This window comes from Cucumis melo, chromosome 7 (genome assembly GCF_025177605.1).
Source record: "Cucumis melo cultivar AY chromosome 7, USDA_Cmelo_AY_1.0, whole genome shotgun sequence".
NCBI classification, from domain to species: Eukaryota; Viridiplantae; Streptophyta; class Magnoliopsida; order Cucurbitales; family Cucurbitaceae; genus Cucumis; species Cucumis melo.
This window is the reverse complement of record NC_066863.1, coordinates 11,503,905-11,520,397: the sequence shown is the minus strand read 5'-3', so window position 1 is coordinate 11,520,397 and position 16,493 is coordinate 11,503,905. Positions and strand designations below refer to the sequence as shown.

Below are 16,493 nucleotides of genomic sequence, written 5' to 3'. Positions count from 1 at the left end.
CTTAGGTGTTATAAAAAGTGACTTTTGTTGTAGTGCACATTTGTAGAAAGGGTACTAAGCTGAAGTAACATGGAGAAAGAACAAGCAATGCAGCAACATTTGATAACCCAGTTCCATGAATGTACATCTACATCTGGGGGGTAGTTTGTCGAGGATGGAAGATTGTATTAATCACAAATACAATAAGTGTTGAATACATAGTTATGACTGAGGGAACATCACTTTGACACTATTGTTACTGTACTGTTCTAGGACTGTTTCAACAAAACTTGATTATGATGTAACATAATGGTCATAACTAAACAGAGGGTATGATGAGACTCCCTATCAATCGCAGCACTAATCAAATATGCATTCAACTTTTACTTGAATAATGGAGCTCTTCTTCTATTCGGTTTCCTTTCTTTTGGTCACATGCAACAAATCGTCATAAGGAACTTCCTGTGCTAGGGTATTTATCCTTAATATTTTTTCAGTGGTTCCCAATCAAATTCCTTAGGAGATAAAATAGGAAAAGTTTCTAACCAACTGAAGCCATTTATTAAGAAAAGAATCTTAACCAATATCTTAACCACTTTGTTGAATAATATGCAGAAATACACATGTGGGACCATTCTGTTAACAAACCCCCCCTTAGTACCACTGACTTTTATTTCTGCAATCAACCACCCATTCTCATCAGAAAACATTAAACAACAAACGACTAAAAGCAGAACCATCACAACGAGCACAGAAGATGTAGAGCAAACAAAACCAGAAAATCTATTTCATTAACGAAGGGGAGAAAAACATGACAAACACACATGAAATTTAGAAAACTACAACTGTCAAATTAAACTGAGCTGAAGCAAAAAAAAAAAAAGGAAAAAAAACTGAACCACTCAGCTGAAAAGCTTGAGCTTTTGAGTAACTCAAAACACAACTACTGAAGGAGAACACTGCCCACACAAACCATCTCCCCCTTGCCTGAATGCAAAAATAAAGAGAACCTTACTAATCCGATGGAGGAGTAGAAGACCCTGATGCTGCATGCCTAAGAACGCGAAGAACGACATCTAAAACAGTGTGCCTATCGGATAGTTCACTGATTTGGCGAGTCAGAGAGTGAGATTCAGCCATTAACACTTGTAGCAGACGAGTGGCCAGTGACATAGAGAGAACCAGAGGTTGACCAATAGTTAAATTTGTAGCAGCAGTAGCACTAGTCCCTCTAGGGGCATTCTCAAAAGCAGCAGCAACATCCGGAATGTGGGACCCTTGAAAGAGTCGCATATTGAGCGGTATAAGTCGCGGAGCTGTGCCAACAGTATCTAGTGAAGTCAGTATGGTCGGTTGTTGAGCCAGGAGGAAACCACTCAGGATTCTGGGGAAACAGATGGGGATATGGATAGCAAACGTATCAACATGGCGCAGCAAGTGATTAAAGATGAATTCTCCAACATTCACCTTAACTCTAGTGCCCACAAGGTAGACAAAATGGCCCAAGGAAGTCGAGATAGTAGAAGCATGAGTAGAGGGAATCCAGTTTGAAATACCAATTCGTTAGAGAATCGCATATTTTACCGTCAATGAAGAAACCGGTAACTGCCCATCCACCGGCCATACATGAACTGTTCCACCAGTAAGCTCCTCAACTAAACGTTCAGAAGTAGGATACGAGACTGTGTAATCAACCGGCGATGTAATGCTCAGAAAGGTATTCAGTAATTCTTGAGACACATTAAAACAGACACAACAAATATGCACCTTCTGATACTCTTCAGTACAAATGATGTAATCCTGAATCGTTCATGTAGAGATATGGGAGTGGGGGCGTCCTATGTAAATGGTTTGCATAAGTCTGGAATCACGAAATAGTCACTTTTAGGTATAACACCGTAAACTGTAAACTGACCATTTCATTTATGATGACCTAGATAACTTGATCTTAATCCTGAGCTGACTATGAACTTCTGTTCATTCGGTAGTATCCTTAGATCTGCATAGGTGAGGGCAGCTCAAAAGCGCTGGCCCAATAAGCCTTCCATTTCAGGGGTAACACCGAGTGGATAGCTAGGGACATAGTGTGCAAGATGGAATTCACTTCTACCCACTTCTGGGATAGTACATAGGTTGTTCCCTTAAGAACTGAATCCAAGTCTTGAACAAGGGGCCCCACCTTCTCATTGGTCCGAGAAGGATTCTGGTTTATAGGTTGGACCTTAAACCAATTATTCAATAGTGGATCAGTGGGTCTTAAGGAACAAGATGTAGTCTCGGAGGTAAAACGGTATATTGATCCAGCCGAGATTACGAACAACCTGTGAAGGATCGACTTACTCATCATGGTTATATCAGATGGACAGAAATATATCTATAGTGAGGGGAGTGCAACTAAGAGTCTTTAGTGGAATGACTCTTTAGTTAACAAATGTTGATTAACTTTGGTTTAAAGGAGTTTAGCCAGTTAATCTCGAATCGTTGGAGCCCATGATCTATAGGTCCATTAGGTTCCCCTACTAGCTCATATGGATTCAACTAAGAACAAGTATGTTGAAGTAATTCGAATTGTTCGAATAAAGATAAGAGAGAGAAACCGACAAATATATAAGTCGATAGAAATAAACTTTAAGTTTTGTATTTAAATATGATTTAAATAAATATGGATATAGATTCATATTTAAAAGCTTAAAAAGTTTAGAAACGATTAAAGTTGTAAAAGTCAACATGTTGATTTTTAACTTTGAACTTTCACCATATTTATATTCAAATATGATCTGAATTTTAGAAAAATGAATACGGATTCATACTCGGGAGGCTAGAATTAGTTAAGACGGGTAAAATAGTAAAAAGGTCAAAAAGTTGACTTTTGACTAAGAAAAGTCAAAGTTTGACTTTGACTTAAGTTGGTTAAATGACCAAAATACCCCTTTCACTAATTTCTTAAATACTAAATGTTAGTGGGCGATGTGCATCCAATTATGAATTAAAGGCCACTAATTTCATTAAAGAGTTAATGAATTGATTAGGTTTTGATAAAATATGAAATAATTTACATGCAATTTGCATGTAAATTTCATATAAAACTTCTTATTACCAAATGAGAAGAGGATGAGGTTTTTCTCTAAAAAAACATCTAAACGATTGACTTCCATCTCTCTCTAAAATTCTCTTCGCATAACCGAGTCCCACAACTCCGTTCTTGGTCCTGAGCATAGTAGGTCAGCTTGGTGGTTGTCCTTGCTCGTGATTTTCTGGAAGAGAAGAAGTTGAGAACTACAAAGGTAAGTACATCGTTTACCTTCCTCTCTCTTCGTTAAGGTTCATCGCATGGTAGATGCATGTTAACTTCTAAGTTGTTTAGATGCATATAGAGTAAAGCGTGGTCCTTTATTATCATTGCTGCATGTCTTTAGTAGTTTATCCTTCATGTGGTATCAGAGCATGCTTAGCTTTCACTCATATGCATATGGTGGTTCTTACAATTTATGTGATAAATTGATTTGGTTGAACTAAAATAGATTAGTTTTGGTTCTGGCTCTAAATTAAGTCGTTTTTTTTTTTTTTGCTTCAATCTTTGTAAATAGCCTTGTTGGTGGCTTATTTTATTTTACTTTTGCAAAGAGTCTGTAATTTATTGGAGTCATTAGAGTTGAGATTAGGCTGTAAATCTTGCATGCGGGATGAAGATGATGTTGTTTAAGAAGCTTAGAAAGAGATGAATCAAGCCTATCATTCACCCTCTAAACGATTGCATATGGTATACGTATCGTTTGGGCCAGTGAACATCGCGCTTACCAGCTAAATGATCGTGTAAGGTACATGTATCATTTGAAGAAGAATCCATCGCTTACCAGAAAAGCGATTGCGTATAGTATGCATATCGTGTTGAGATGACTTGATCGTTTATATGCTAAACGATCGTATAAGGTACGCGTATCGTTTCAGTAAGATGCAATCATATACCTGTTAAGCGATCGCGTAAGGTACGTGTTGTGCTAGCACTAAACGATCGTTTACCTCTGAAGTGATCGTATATCCGCTAAGCGATCGCGTAAGGTACGCGTAACGCTAAGCGCTTAAATGATCGTGTACATGCTAAAGCGATTGCGTATGGTACGCGTGTCGCTGGCACCTACCAACAATTGTATATGGTTTGCTAAGCGATTGTGTATGGTTTGCTCAGTGATCGCATATTGTATGCGAATTGCCTATGCCCGTGAATGTCGTCTACCTGCTTAATGATTGTGCAAAGGTTTTCAAGCGATTATTGTACTCCATCAAATTATTATTGTAATAATTTAGTTTTAACTTAATTTAAAGAGCCAAAATCAATCTATTTTAGGGTGTTTTAATTAATCTTGCATGTGATGTATGATTTAACTATTACTAAAATTGTATGTGCATATTGTATGACATATAGTTTTAAAAATTCCACCATAGGTTAACATGTTCATGCATGTTGAGAAAATTAATATGGAAATTAATTAATATGATTAATTAATGGTTAAATTAATTTGATTAATTTAAAAGATAATTGAATTAATTTTATTAAATATGATTTAACAAAATTATTCAATTATTGCAAAACCATATTAATTTGTTTTTTTTCTAGATGAATGATTATAGGTTAGTCTAAGGGTTTTATAATTGTTATAAAATGAAATTAGACTTTAGAATCTATAAAGATAAAATGCATGCTCACCTAGGTTAATACCATATCTTCCAAAATTAGATTTAGGTGGTTGTCCTTGCTCGTGATTTTCAGGAAGAGAAGAAGTTGAGAACTACAAAGGTAAGTACATCATTTACCTTCCTCTCTCTTCATTTAGGTTTATCGCATGGTAGATGCATGTTAACTTCTAAATTGTTTAGATGCATATAGAGTAAAGCATGATCCTTTATTTCCGCTGCTACATGTCGTTAGTAGTTTATCCTTCAGTGACGACACGTTGTCCTCTGATAGGGGGACGACGCGGACCAGAAGTGGAACCAACATTCCCAGGCGGTGACATTGGAGTGGAGAATTCACCCAAACCTTCAATTGACCGAGGGTTCGATGTTCGAGTATTATAAGACGTACTAGAGTCCTCAGTAGACGACAAAGAGTCCTCAGGAACGGTTGTCTTCAATTCCAGGCACATAATATTCGTCAGTTTCGTCACTTGCATCATCTTCATCATTGGAAAGAGAGACTGTGGGGAAGCATGAGGCGATGACGAAGCAACGGAAGGCGGACTATGGTCAGTAGGCCGAGTCAAATCTTCCTTGGGAGGAGATGCATCCTGTGGTGGGAATTTACCAGAACGAGACCCTACCTTACGATGGAGGAGGGTTGACAACACCACATTGTTTTCACTATCAGATGAATCGGAGTATGACACTACTGTCTCAATAGAAACTTTAGATTTCGACATCGAGGAGGACGCAGACGGACGGGCTATGCTTGGCAGAGAAAACTCAGGGGCTTCCTTTTTTACAGAAACAGAAGATACAAGGTTAAAGGATTTCCCTGCATGTGAACAATGGACAAGGTTGGGTATGTGACAGTGCTAACCTTCCTCAGTAGGCGGAGCAGACCGGCGAATTTTCTTATACGGATATTTCGTTGGGATACCTTTGTAGTGTTTACCTTTAGAAGTTTTAGGTGGTGAGGGAGTCATGGAATCAACAATGCTGGAGGTAGAGGAACTGTGGATGGAAGACGGAACACTCGACTGATAGATTTTGAACCGTGTGACAACCATGATGAGTAGTCTGACATTAATATACCTGAGCAGAAGTGAATGTTGTAAAGAGAAATCCCAATGAACTCGAGAAAATTTAGGAATATAAAGAGATGCATAACTGACTGCACAATTTAAACTTGAGACTTGAGGGACAGGTAACCTTGCTGGGCCTGAGGAAACATGAGAGGCCCAAACCACGGGCTTCAAAATTCAATGGGCGCCTTTCTTGTTAATTGCTACTCCGGTCATTGATAAAACCCCAATACCTGTACGTAATCCTTCAAATGTGGATACATCCAAAGGCTTGGCAAAAATATCAGCAAGTTGCAATGAACTTCGAACATGCTCCAGACTTTTGTGCTTTGTTGCAATAATATTAGCTTCCACTAATTCCCGAATAAAATGGTGACGGATGTCGATGTGCTTTGTACGACTTTGTTGAACCGGATTTTTGGAGATGCTTATTGCACTTAGATTATCACAATAGAGAATCATGGAGGCCTGAAGTATACCATATTCTTCCATCATCTATTTCATCCATAGGAGTTGTGAACAACTGCTCCCAGTGGCTATATATTCTGCTTCTGCGATTTATAAGGACACATTGTTTTGTTTCTTGCCGAACCAAGCAGTTATATTGTTCCCAAGAAAAAACATCCTTCAGATGTGCTCTTCCGATCATCCGAACATCCAGCCCAATCAGCATCACAGTGCCCTACAAGAATTTCAGATGTATCAAAAGTATATCAAAGGCCGAAATCACACGTACCTATTATATATTTTAGTATGCGTTTAGCACTGTGAAGATGGGACGTTTGAGGGTCAGCCTGATAGCGAGCACACACACCTACTGTAAAAGCTATATATGGTCTGCTGGCTATTAAGTAAAGTAAACTACTAATAATACTTCTGTATAGACTTGGATCAACCTTTTCTCTAGTGGCATCCTTTGTCAATTTTAGATGAGTAGCAGTGGGTGTTCATTTGGGTTTGGCCTTATCCATTCCAAACTTAGAGATGAGATTCTTTGCATATTTTTCTTGAGAGAAGAAAATTCCTGCCTTGTCTTGCTTAATCTGAAATTCTAGAAAGAATGTCAGTTCACCAACCATGCTCATTTCAAATTCTCCTTTCATCTAATTAAAAAACTGTTCAACATATTCAGAGGATGTCCCACCAAATATAATGTCATCAACATAGATCTGAAATATCAGAAAGTCAGTACCTTGTCGATGTACGAACATGGTTTGATCTGCACTTCCTCGTCTGTACCCTTGTCGTAACAGATATGTAGAGAGTCTATCATACCATGCTCTAGGGGCTTGTTTGAGACCATACAATGCCTTACGCAGCTTGTATACATTATCACGATGCACAGGATCAACAAAACCTTTAGGCTGAGCAATATACACTTCCTTAGATAAATATCCATTTAAGAAAGCACTCTTCACGTCCATTTGAAAGAGTTTGAATTTCCAAAAATACGCATAACTCAGAAGTAACCGAATGGCTTCTAATCTGGCTACAGGCGTAAATGTCTCACCAAAATCCAAACCTTCAATCTGAGAGTACCTCTGTGCAACCAGTCTAGCTTTGTTTCGAATAACTCTCCCATGTTCATCCGTTTTGTTTAAAGATCCATTTAGTTCCAATTATGTTTGCATGAGGTGGTTTTGGCATAAGATTTCATACTTGATTTCTTTCAAACTGTAGTAGTTCCTCCTGCATTGCTAAGATCCAGTGCTCATCAGTAAGAGCAGCAGTAACAGTTGTGGGTTCTATGGTGGATGTGTAACATACATTGGCCACCATCTTTGAATAATATTTTCTTTCCTTTTTTTGAGTGGTAATACTACTATGAACATCACCAATTATAGAGCTTGAAGGATGATTTTTGGCGATATGCGTTGGTTGCACTATCTTCTGCATTGACGAACCAGCAGTATCAGGTAATTTGACGGAGTAATCATTAGTCTGTTGACAGTTAGACACTGATGCTTCACTCGTACTGTCGACAAGGTGATCAACTGATGTAGGTTCAATAAGGACGGCCATGCTGTTAACATTTGAGTGAGAAGATGAATTATCCTTATCGTTGGTTAGGGAAGACTGTTCTGACCCTGAAGTTTTAGTTTTCTGGGAGTAGAGAGCCCAGATATCTCCATCTTCTTCATCAATGCTTCCATTAGCGATTTTCTCATGATCGTCTATGATGACATTGACGGATTCCATAACTGTTCTCGTTCGCCGATTATAGACTCTGTAGGCTTGGCTATTGGTCGAGTAGCCAAGAAATATTCCTCTATCGGCCTTCGAATCCCACTTTCGATGATGCTCTCTGTTACTCAAAATAAAACATGTATTACCAAAGATGTGAAAGTACTTCACATTCAGTTCTCTGCCTTTCCAGAGTTCATATAGAGTAGCAGTTAGGCCAGAACGAAGACAGACCCGATTGTGTATGTAACAGGCAGTATTTAGAGCTTCTGCCCAGAAGTAAATGGGCAAGTGTTTTACATGAATCATCACTCGAGCCATTTCCTGTAGCGTTCGGTTCTTTCGTTCAACAACTCCATTCTGATGAGGTGTCAGTAGGGCTGAGAACTCATGAAAAATTCCTTCATTTTTACAAAACTCAACAAAATATTTATTTTTAAACTGACAGCCATGATCACTTCGTATGCGACATATACCAGTATTCTTTTCTCTTTGAACTTGTAAGAACAGAGTTTGACAAGCTTTGACGCCTCAGATTTATCATAAATAAATTTCACCCAGGTATAGCGAGAAAAATCGTCTACACACACTAGAGCATACCTTTTACCCCCTAGACTTTCTATTTGTATTGGCCCCATGAGATCTATGTGGAGAAGTTCCAGAATGCGTGAAGTAGAGGGCAGACACGTGGACTTATGGGATCACTTGACTTGCTTCCCAACCGGACAATCTAAGCAGCATTCCTGTGGATTAAACATAAGAGTGGGAAGACCTGTGATGGCGTCTACCTTTGCAACTTTGGCAATGGAAGTTCCACTGATGTGTCCCAATCGTTTTTGCCATAGACTAGCCTCCTCTGCCTTTGAAAGATTGCATAAATTGACCTTAGAATCCAAGTGATAACAGTTGTCAGACAACCTCGTTCCCCTGAGAAACACTTTGTTTTGACTATCTACCACATTGCATATGTCCTTGCTAAAGCTGACTTGATATCCTTGATCGCATAATTGATTAATGCTGATCAGATTTGCTGACAACCCCTGTACCAAGCAAACATCAAGCAGATAGGGCACACCAGGTTGATCAATAGTTCCTTTTCCAATGATTCTACCTTTTCCTTCATCACCAAAAATCACATATCCTGCGTTGCATTCACTAAGTTCTGAGAAAAAGACGGCATTCCCTGTCATATGCCTGGAGCAACCACTGTTAAACTACCAGTAAGAGGCATTAGGATTATTAACAAAAGTAAGAGCCACCTTGCAGTTTTCCGAATTAGTTTTCGGACGCCAGTCTTTTGTCATTTTATAAATATGTTCTAACTGAGAGCATGTTGACGATACATGAGATTTTGTAGTCAAAAGCAGTAAGATTGAATGTGTCCATACTTTCCACAGAAGTAACAAATTTTTCGCCTGTACCAGTACTTTACAGGTGAGACTGCGTAATCCCCCTTCGCATTTTTTGTCTGACTGTTCTGAGTGTCACACTCTCGTAAAAATACAGTAAGCATGTTGCTTGTGCTCTTCCCTCCTGTAAACCCCAGACCTCATTTGTCGTTGCATCTCTTTCCTTGGCCAATTAAATCATCTAGTTTTTTAGACCCATTTGTCAACATTTTTACAGATTTGGTCAGTTCTTCAAATTGTTTCTTGGCTTCCTTTAATTCGGCTTTTAGCATAACTATTGAGGACAAGAAGCTTTGATTTTCTTCCATCAAGCATTGTATCCTTTCTTCTTGTTGTATGATAATTGCTTGATCTTCCTTCTACTTCCTTGGCAATGTACTGTCATTGAGATAGCCATCTACCATTGCTTCCTGCTGGTCTGATGCTTAAGAGGTCTCTTATGGGGCTTCCTCTTCGTTTATAGTGGTGATACTGGTCAAGGCCATTCTTACTTCTTCATCTTCACTTTCGGAATAGTCTTATTCGTCTAATAAGGTGGCTACAAGACTCTTCTTCTTGCATTTGAGATAGGTTGCACATTCAGATTGAATATGCCCAAACCCTTCGCACTCATGACACTTGATTCCTTTGCCAGACTTCTCAAATTTTGAAGAGCCATTGTCCTTTTCATTTCGTTCGTGGTCCTTTCTTCGGAACAGACTAGATGATGAAGGGCTTGATATTCTATGTTGAGTAACTGAGGTGGCTTCGCGGTTGTTGCGTTGGCTGCCAATGCGTTTATGAAACTGACTCTTCAGTTTTGCAACCTGCTTTGTCAGCAATGCCATAGATTCCGCAAGGGAGTCGTTATTTTGAGAAACTCCGTTCTCCTCTGTTGGTTCTTCCTTTACTGAGGTTAGAGTTAGACCTGATTTCATCTTGCTTTCGCTGTCTCCTAGGTGTAACTCGAATGTACGTAATGACCCAAACTGTTCATCCAGCTTCATTTTTGATAAGTCATTAGCTTCCTCTATTGTGGTGACTTTCATGTTGAACTTCAGTGGCAGAGATCTAAGGACTTTATGAACAAGTTTTGAATCATACAACTTTTCCCTCAGCGCGTCTGATTCGTTGGCAATGTCAAGTACTCGAACATTGAACTCAGCGATAGTCTCTTCTTCAGTCATTTGAAGTGCGTTGAACCAAGATGTCAGGATCTGCAACCGTGATACTTTTACCTTTGACGTTCCTTCAAAGGCTACCTCCAGGGTATCCCATGCGACCTTAGCTGACTTGCAGGTGTTGATTAGCTTGAATATGTTAGGATCAACGGCATTGAATAGTGCATTCAGCGCACGCGAATTGCCTACAGCTGCATCATCTTCTTCGCTTGTCCACTTTAGTTTAGATTTACGTGTAACTTTGCCGGTTTCATCCTTTTCAATGGGGTACTCCCACCCTGATACAATGGCTCTCCAACACCTCATGTCCAGAGACATCAGGAATGCCTCCATACATGACTTTCAATACCCATAGTTTCCTCCATCTAGAAAAGGAGGTCTAGTGGTTGAGTTTCCTTCACGAATTCCGTCCATCAATGACCGTATGACAACCCGCTCTAATACCAATTGTAATATGAACGATTGTAGTGATATGTAACAGTTGTAGCCACAGTTGTAGAAAGGGTACTAAGCTGAAGTAACATGGAGAAAGAACAAGCAATGCAACAACATTTGATAACGCAGTTCGATGAATGTACATCTACATCTAGGGGGGCAGTTTGCCCAGGATGGAAGATTGTATTAATCACAAATACAATAAGTGTTAAATACATAGTTATGACCGAGGGAACAACACTTTGACACTATTGTTACTATACTGTTCTAGGATTGTTTCAACAGAACTTGATTATGATGTAACATAATGGTCATAACTAAACAGAGGGTATGATGAGACTCCCCCTTAATCGCAGCAGTAATCAAATATGCATTCAACTTTTACTTCAACAATGGAGCTCTTCTTCTATCCGCTTTCCTTTCTTTTGGTCACATGCAACAGATCGTCATAAGGAACTTCCTGTGCTAGGGTATTTATCCTTGATATTTTTTCAGTGGTTCCCAATCAAATTCCTTAGGAGATAAAATAGGAAAAGATCCTAAGCAACTGAAGCCATTTGTTAAGGAAAGAATCTTAACCAATATCTTAACTACTTTATTGAATAATATGCACAAATACACATGTGGGATCATTCTGTTAACATATGCTCTTTTCTTTTAAACATTTGGCTATATTTTTTGTACCAATTTTCTAATTAGCAGTACCATCGCACTATATATATATATTATTTATGTCTCCACAATTAATCTATACAAATGTGACAACGATTTGAGATGTTTGTAGCTCAAACCCTTTTTTATTGTACTTGAAAACAAAATCATGATGACTTGGTTCCAAGGATGTTATGAATCAAATGGTTGTTGGTGAAAGGCTATGATGTGACTATAAAACTAAGAATCAAATGGATGTTGATGTAATACTTTAGATCTAATTTTTTGTGTTATATTTGTTTAATACTCTTGTTTTGGGTTTACCATTTCAGATAATGTGTTAGCCTTTTAATTCACTCATTTCAACCTTATCTAGTTTTGCATCAATTTTAGTTTAATTTGATTAATACAGAAAGCAAACCAATGTGTCAAGTAATCCAGTGTCAAGAATAAGGCAGGTTTACTTGACAGTTTTTAAGCGTCAAGTATAATTATACTTGACAGGTAAAAAACGTCAAGTATATGAGATTTCTTGATAGTTTGTATGCATCAAGTAATCCAATGTCAAGAATAAAGAGAGTTTTGTTTGTTACAGTTTTTACATGTAAGTATTTTGTTTTCTTGACATGCTTTGCATGTCAAGTTTTTTTATATTTTCAAATGAAAATTATATATTTTAAAATATCCATATAATTTATCCTACATCTGTTTTGAAGTCCAACAACAATAAAATACACATTAATTGAACAATTGAAATCAACTCAAACTTACCATCAAAGAAATTGCATATATATATATCAATGAACCATACATATATAAATTGTCTTTCACCTATATCCAGTATCAACAAAACTAGCTCACCTATATCCAATATCAACAAAGCTTATCTATCTAACCCAAAAGAACTTAGTTATCACCATAATCACATGTGGCCACCCAAAAAATCAGCAAGCTCCATTCGCACTTCATCCAACTCGAGTTGACTGTATAAGATCCTTGTATCAATCTAATATGAAACCCAAAATATTGAAGTTAATACAATCATTCCTAGCTAAGGGTGTCATTGAACAACATAATACGTAAGAAAATTACCCAATAACAAAGTGAAGAACATGGAGGTCTAAAAAGGAAATGACAATATGGTTGTGATGTTGATGTATTAAGTTTTGTTGAACTAAAGTTGCCCAAAGCAAGAATTTTAAACTTTAGTGTAGCACCAAAAGTTGAATCACTAAGTTGTCATTAAATAACATAAAGATAGTCTTTTTGGCAAATGAAATATGGCCCTTTGTCATGATTTGGTGTCAAAAGTTTAATATCAATTTAATTGACCTATGCATTACAGTCTAACAAAAAAAAATCAGACTTCAACATATATTAGAAGCACTTCCTTAGATCAAACAAAGACAATAAAGCAGTGTCAAAACGAAAACTAGAACACACCTATTGAATTTTCTTTTTATGAAATAAGGAAATGTAAAAAATAAGCTACATAAACAAAGGAAACATGGAACTCACCAAGCGATATAGTCCACAACCTCCGCCAGTTGAAACGGTGGAACAAAATTTTTGAGTTTTCAATGACCATGGCTAGCAAATCATTTTCAGGGTTCCACTTGACAATTTTAACCTTGCATTAGCAAATCATCAAACATTCAGAGCAGAAGGAAAAAAAAACCCATCACACACAATAATATACTAATGTATGTGCAACTCTAAGTAGGAGGCCAATGGTGAAGAGTGAAAATTAAAACCTGAGAGGCAATACGCTTGTCGAATTGAAGCTGAAATGGAAGCACACCCTAGGAATATGGACTACATTACAACATAGAAAATGACATTAAGAATAAAAAATATACAAAACATTGAAAAGTGAGGCAGAAAAGGATATTATATAACAAGTAATCCAGTTTTTTACTAATCCAACAAAAACTCCATCAACAAATCTATCAGTGCAAACATTATATCTTGATAATATAAAGTGCATGACCAAGAAAATGCAAAAGCCTCGCTTCAGGATCTAAAACCAATGCAATACCAAACATTAGGTAACGATAGAGATTATTTAATATGGTAATATGTAGAGGAATATTTTAAATTTTTACTAAAGATCATTAAGTACAAAATATATTTCAATCAAATCTCTTGCACATTTGAAAATAATAAAATTTCAGCCCCAAACAAGATCAACAAACCCTATGTTTCTACTTTTCCTTTTAGCACTCACACATATCATTTATTTACATCATTTATGTTTTTATACATATATCATTATATCATTTATTAATACATATCAACTATGAAAGTGACCCTCATTATATCATTTATTGATACATATCAGCTAAGAAATTGACCCTCATGCAAAATAAAATATGCATGCACTAAGAGAAAAGAGAAAAAGATGTACTAAACACAAGAAAGACAAAGAAAATAGAATAACATTATGAGATTGACATAAACAAAATATGTACACGATAAACATCTATGGCATCAAGTACTTTCAAATGTTTGAATCCACTCTTGATGATTCCATACACGTGGGATGTCAACAGAAATCACCCGATAACCCTGTATGAATAAAAATGATATAATTCTGCGATATTTTCTCAAAATAGTTGAATGCACAATTTTAGAAGTAATGACAAAACATCTTGGATTTACAAGCAAAAACTAATTAAAAAACAAAGGGGAGAAAGAAAACCCTAGGAAATGGAAATTTCAAGTAGGGGTGAGCACGAAAGAAGAAGTTCAAGAACCCACATTGACTAGATAATTTGGGGGCAAATGAGAAAATAACAATAGGATGAAATAGTAAACTGATCAAAGACAATAAGTTTAAAAGCTACCGATAATCAAAATTGTATTACTAACGAACATAATCATATATAATAAATACATTAGTTTTTAAAGTGTAACACTTTAAAACTTACCAATAATTGTACTTAAACAGAAATTGATACAGATATATAGCATTTGAACAAGGAAAATCAAAATGAAAATCAAATAGATTTGTGTGGTTCTAATGAATATCATCTCAAATTTGGAAGACTACCAAACTGCAATAATCTGTCAATCTCGTAACATCGAGTTACTTACATGATTTAAAATCTACAAACAAGGAACTTAACACGAAAAATATGTAAGCTACAGTGCTCATTGTCTTACCTAGCTTATGTGTCTTCTCTGCAAGAACACTGAGATACCGAGTACCTCTATCTAGTTTTGCATTCGAATATTCTTGTAGTTCACTTGCTTCTTGTTTCAACTCCAAGTAATCTTCTTTAGCTAGCTGTTCAATAAACAACAAAGTTCTAAACGAGTAAATGAGATGGGCTAATACAGAGTTCCATATATCACCTGAAATGGCTCCAAATTAAAAAACAATATATGTATAAAAACCACATGAACAGGAAAGCTAATGTCTAGAGACCCATATAAGGAATCAAGAATAAATTCAAGATCTTGAGAAAGCCTTGAATCTGCCACACGCTTATAAAATGGGTCCAACGCATAGAAAATTCAAGTTATGTACAAACAACTTGAATACGAAGGGTGGAACTCCTCCTGTGCATTTAGTAAAGAAATCATATAAAAAATATTTAACTCCTGTGCTTTTTTTATTGTTAGTAAAGAAATGATAGACCATATTGTTATGTGCAACCATATATAACATCCTGGGGTCAACATTTCATCCCGCTCATGGTTCAAAGTGTTACATATATTACAGAAGTTTTTAAATAGAGGAAACAAAGTATCGAGTTCGTTTTGTCATGACTTGTAAATGTACTTCTACTTTAATTAATCTCATTACATCAACTTTAACGAAGACGACCTTCTCGAAGTATGATTTAGGTTGCAATTAAGAATCAAGAATCCTAGTAGTAGTAAAACAAATGCAGAAATCGCCATCACTGATGATTAAAAGTAAGAAGGAAAGAAAAAGAAGTTGAAGAACATATAGGAAAGAACCTTGACGGCGACAACAATGGCGTTAGTCAGAAGATCGTCAGTTGCCTGCCAAGTTCCAAGTCCGAGAGAAGGGATGTTAGCTCCAGTATTCAAGGGAAAAAGGAGATTCGAGAAGCCATTTGAGGAGTAATAGAGAAGGAAATTTTGTAAAGTGCATGGTGGAACGTCCGTGGTGTGAGATCGTTCGGTGACCGGCCGTCCAGAGGGATTGTTCGCGCAGTCATGGCCGAGAAGGGGAGCGTGCGAATCGGAGAAAATGGGGGAAGAGGAAAGGTTTGGGGGAGAAAAGATAGGGTTTTCCTTTTAGAAACTGGGAAGAAAAGAAAATTTGAGGAAAAAAAGAGGGAAAGTTCTTATTAGAAATTAGGGAACAAAAGGGAACTTTGGAGAAAAAAAGAGGGAAAAGTTTTTATTTTTAAGAATATGGAGAAAATATATATTATTTGACATTTAAAAAATGTCAAGTAATTAAACTTAATCTTGACGTTTTTAATCTGTCAAGTATTTAAAAATAAAAAATAAAAAATTTAATTTTTTTTCACTTTTTTTATTTAGTGAATCGTTTAAATTTGGCTACCCAAATCTGTACAAATATCCAACGATTTTTTTTCAAAATCTTTTATATTCGTTAGATTTGATACACTAAATCTAAACCAATATCTAACGATTTTTGTTCAGATCGTGTACTAATTTATATTTGGTACACGATCTTGAACCAAATAACACTTTAAAAAAATCAAGATTTATAATTGATTGAAAGCAAATATCATGATTTCAAAAAAATATAAAAGAAAGAAAAATTACCGAAGAAGAGAAGAAAGACAATGGAAAGGAAAAGAAAAATTGCAGAAGAGAAGAAAGAAGATGGAAAAGATGGATATAAACCTAGAATATTAAAAAAACCGACTATTGATTTTTTGATTTTGTTACACAAGCCGTAAATA

General features: G+C 36.6%; 1 long non-coding RNA gene across 5 annotated transcripts; it reads right to left on the bottom strand.

Annotated features, from left to right (window-relative positions):
• Positions 1 to 12,335: 12,335 nt before the first annotated feature.
• On the bottom strand, positions 12,336 to 15,922 carry LOC103502429 (uncharacterized). Of its 5 annotated transcripts, none has more exons than XR_007822406.1 (5): positions 15,550 to 15,922; positions 14,980 to 15,144; positions 14,746 to 14,869; positions 13,099 to 14,148; positions 12,336 to 12,586 (listed from the first exon to the last, which is right to left on the bottom strand). It is a non-coding gene; the product is annotated as an uncharacterized LOC103502429 (long non-coding RNA). The 5 variants fall into 5 exon arrangements; XR_540544.3 differs by lacking the exon at positions 14,980 to 15,144 and having other exon boundaries at positions 13,099 to 13,395; positions 14,052 to 14,148; positions 15,550 to 15,915; XR_001764497.2 differs by lacking the exon at positions 14,980 to 15,144 and having other exon boundaries at positions 13,099 to 13,395; positions 14,079 to 14,148; positions 15,550 to 15,915.
• Between the last annotated feature and the right edge of the window lie 571 nt (positions 15,923 to 16,493).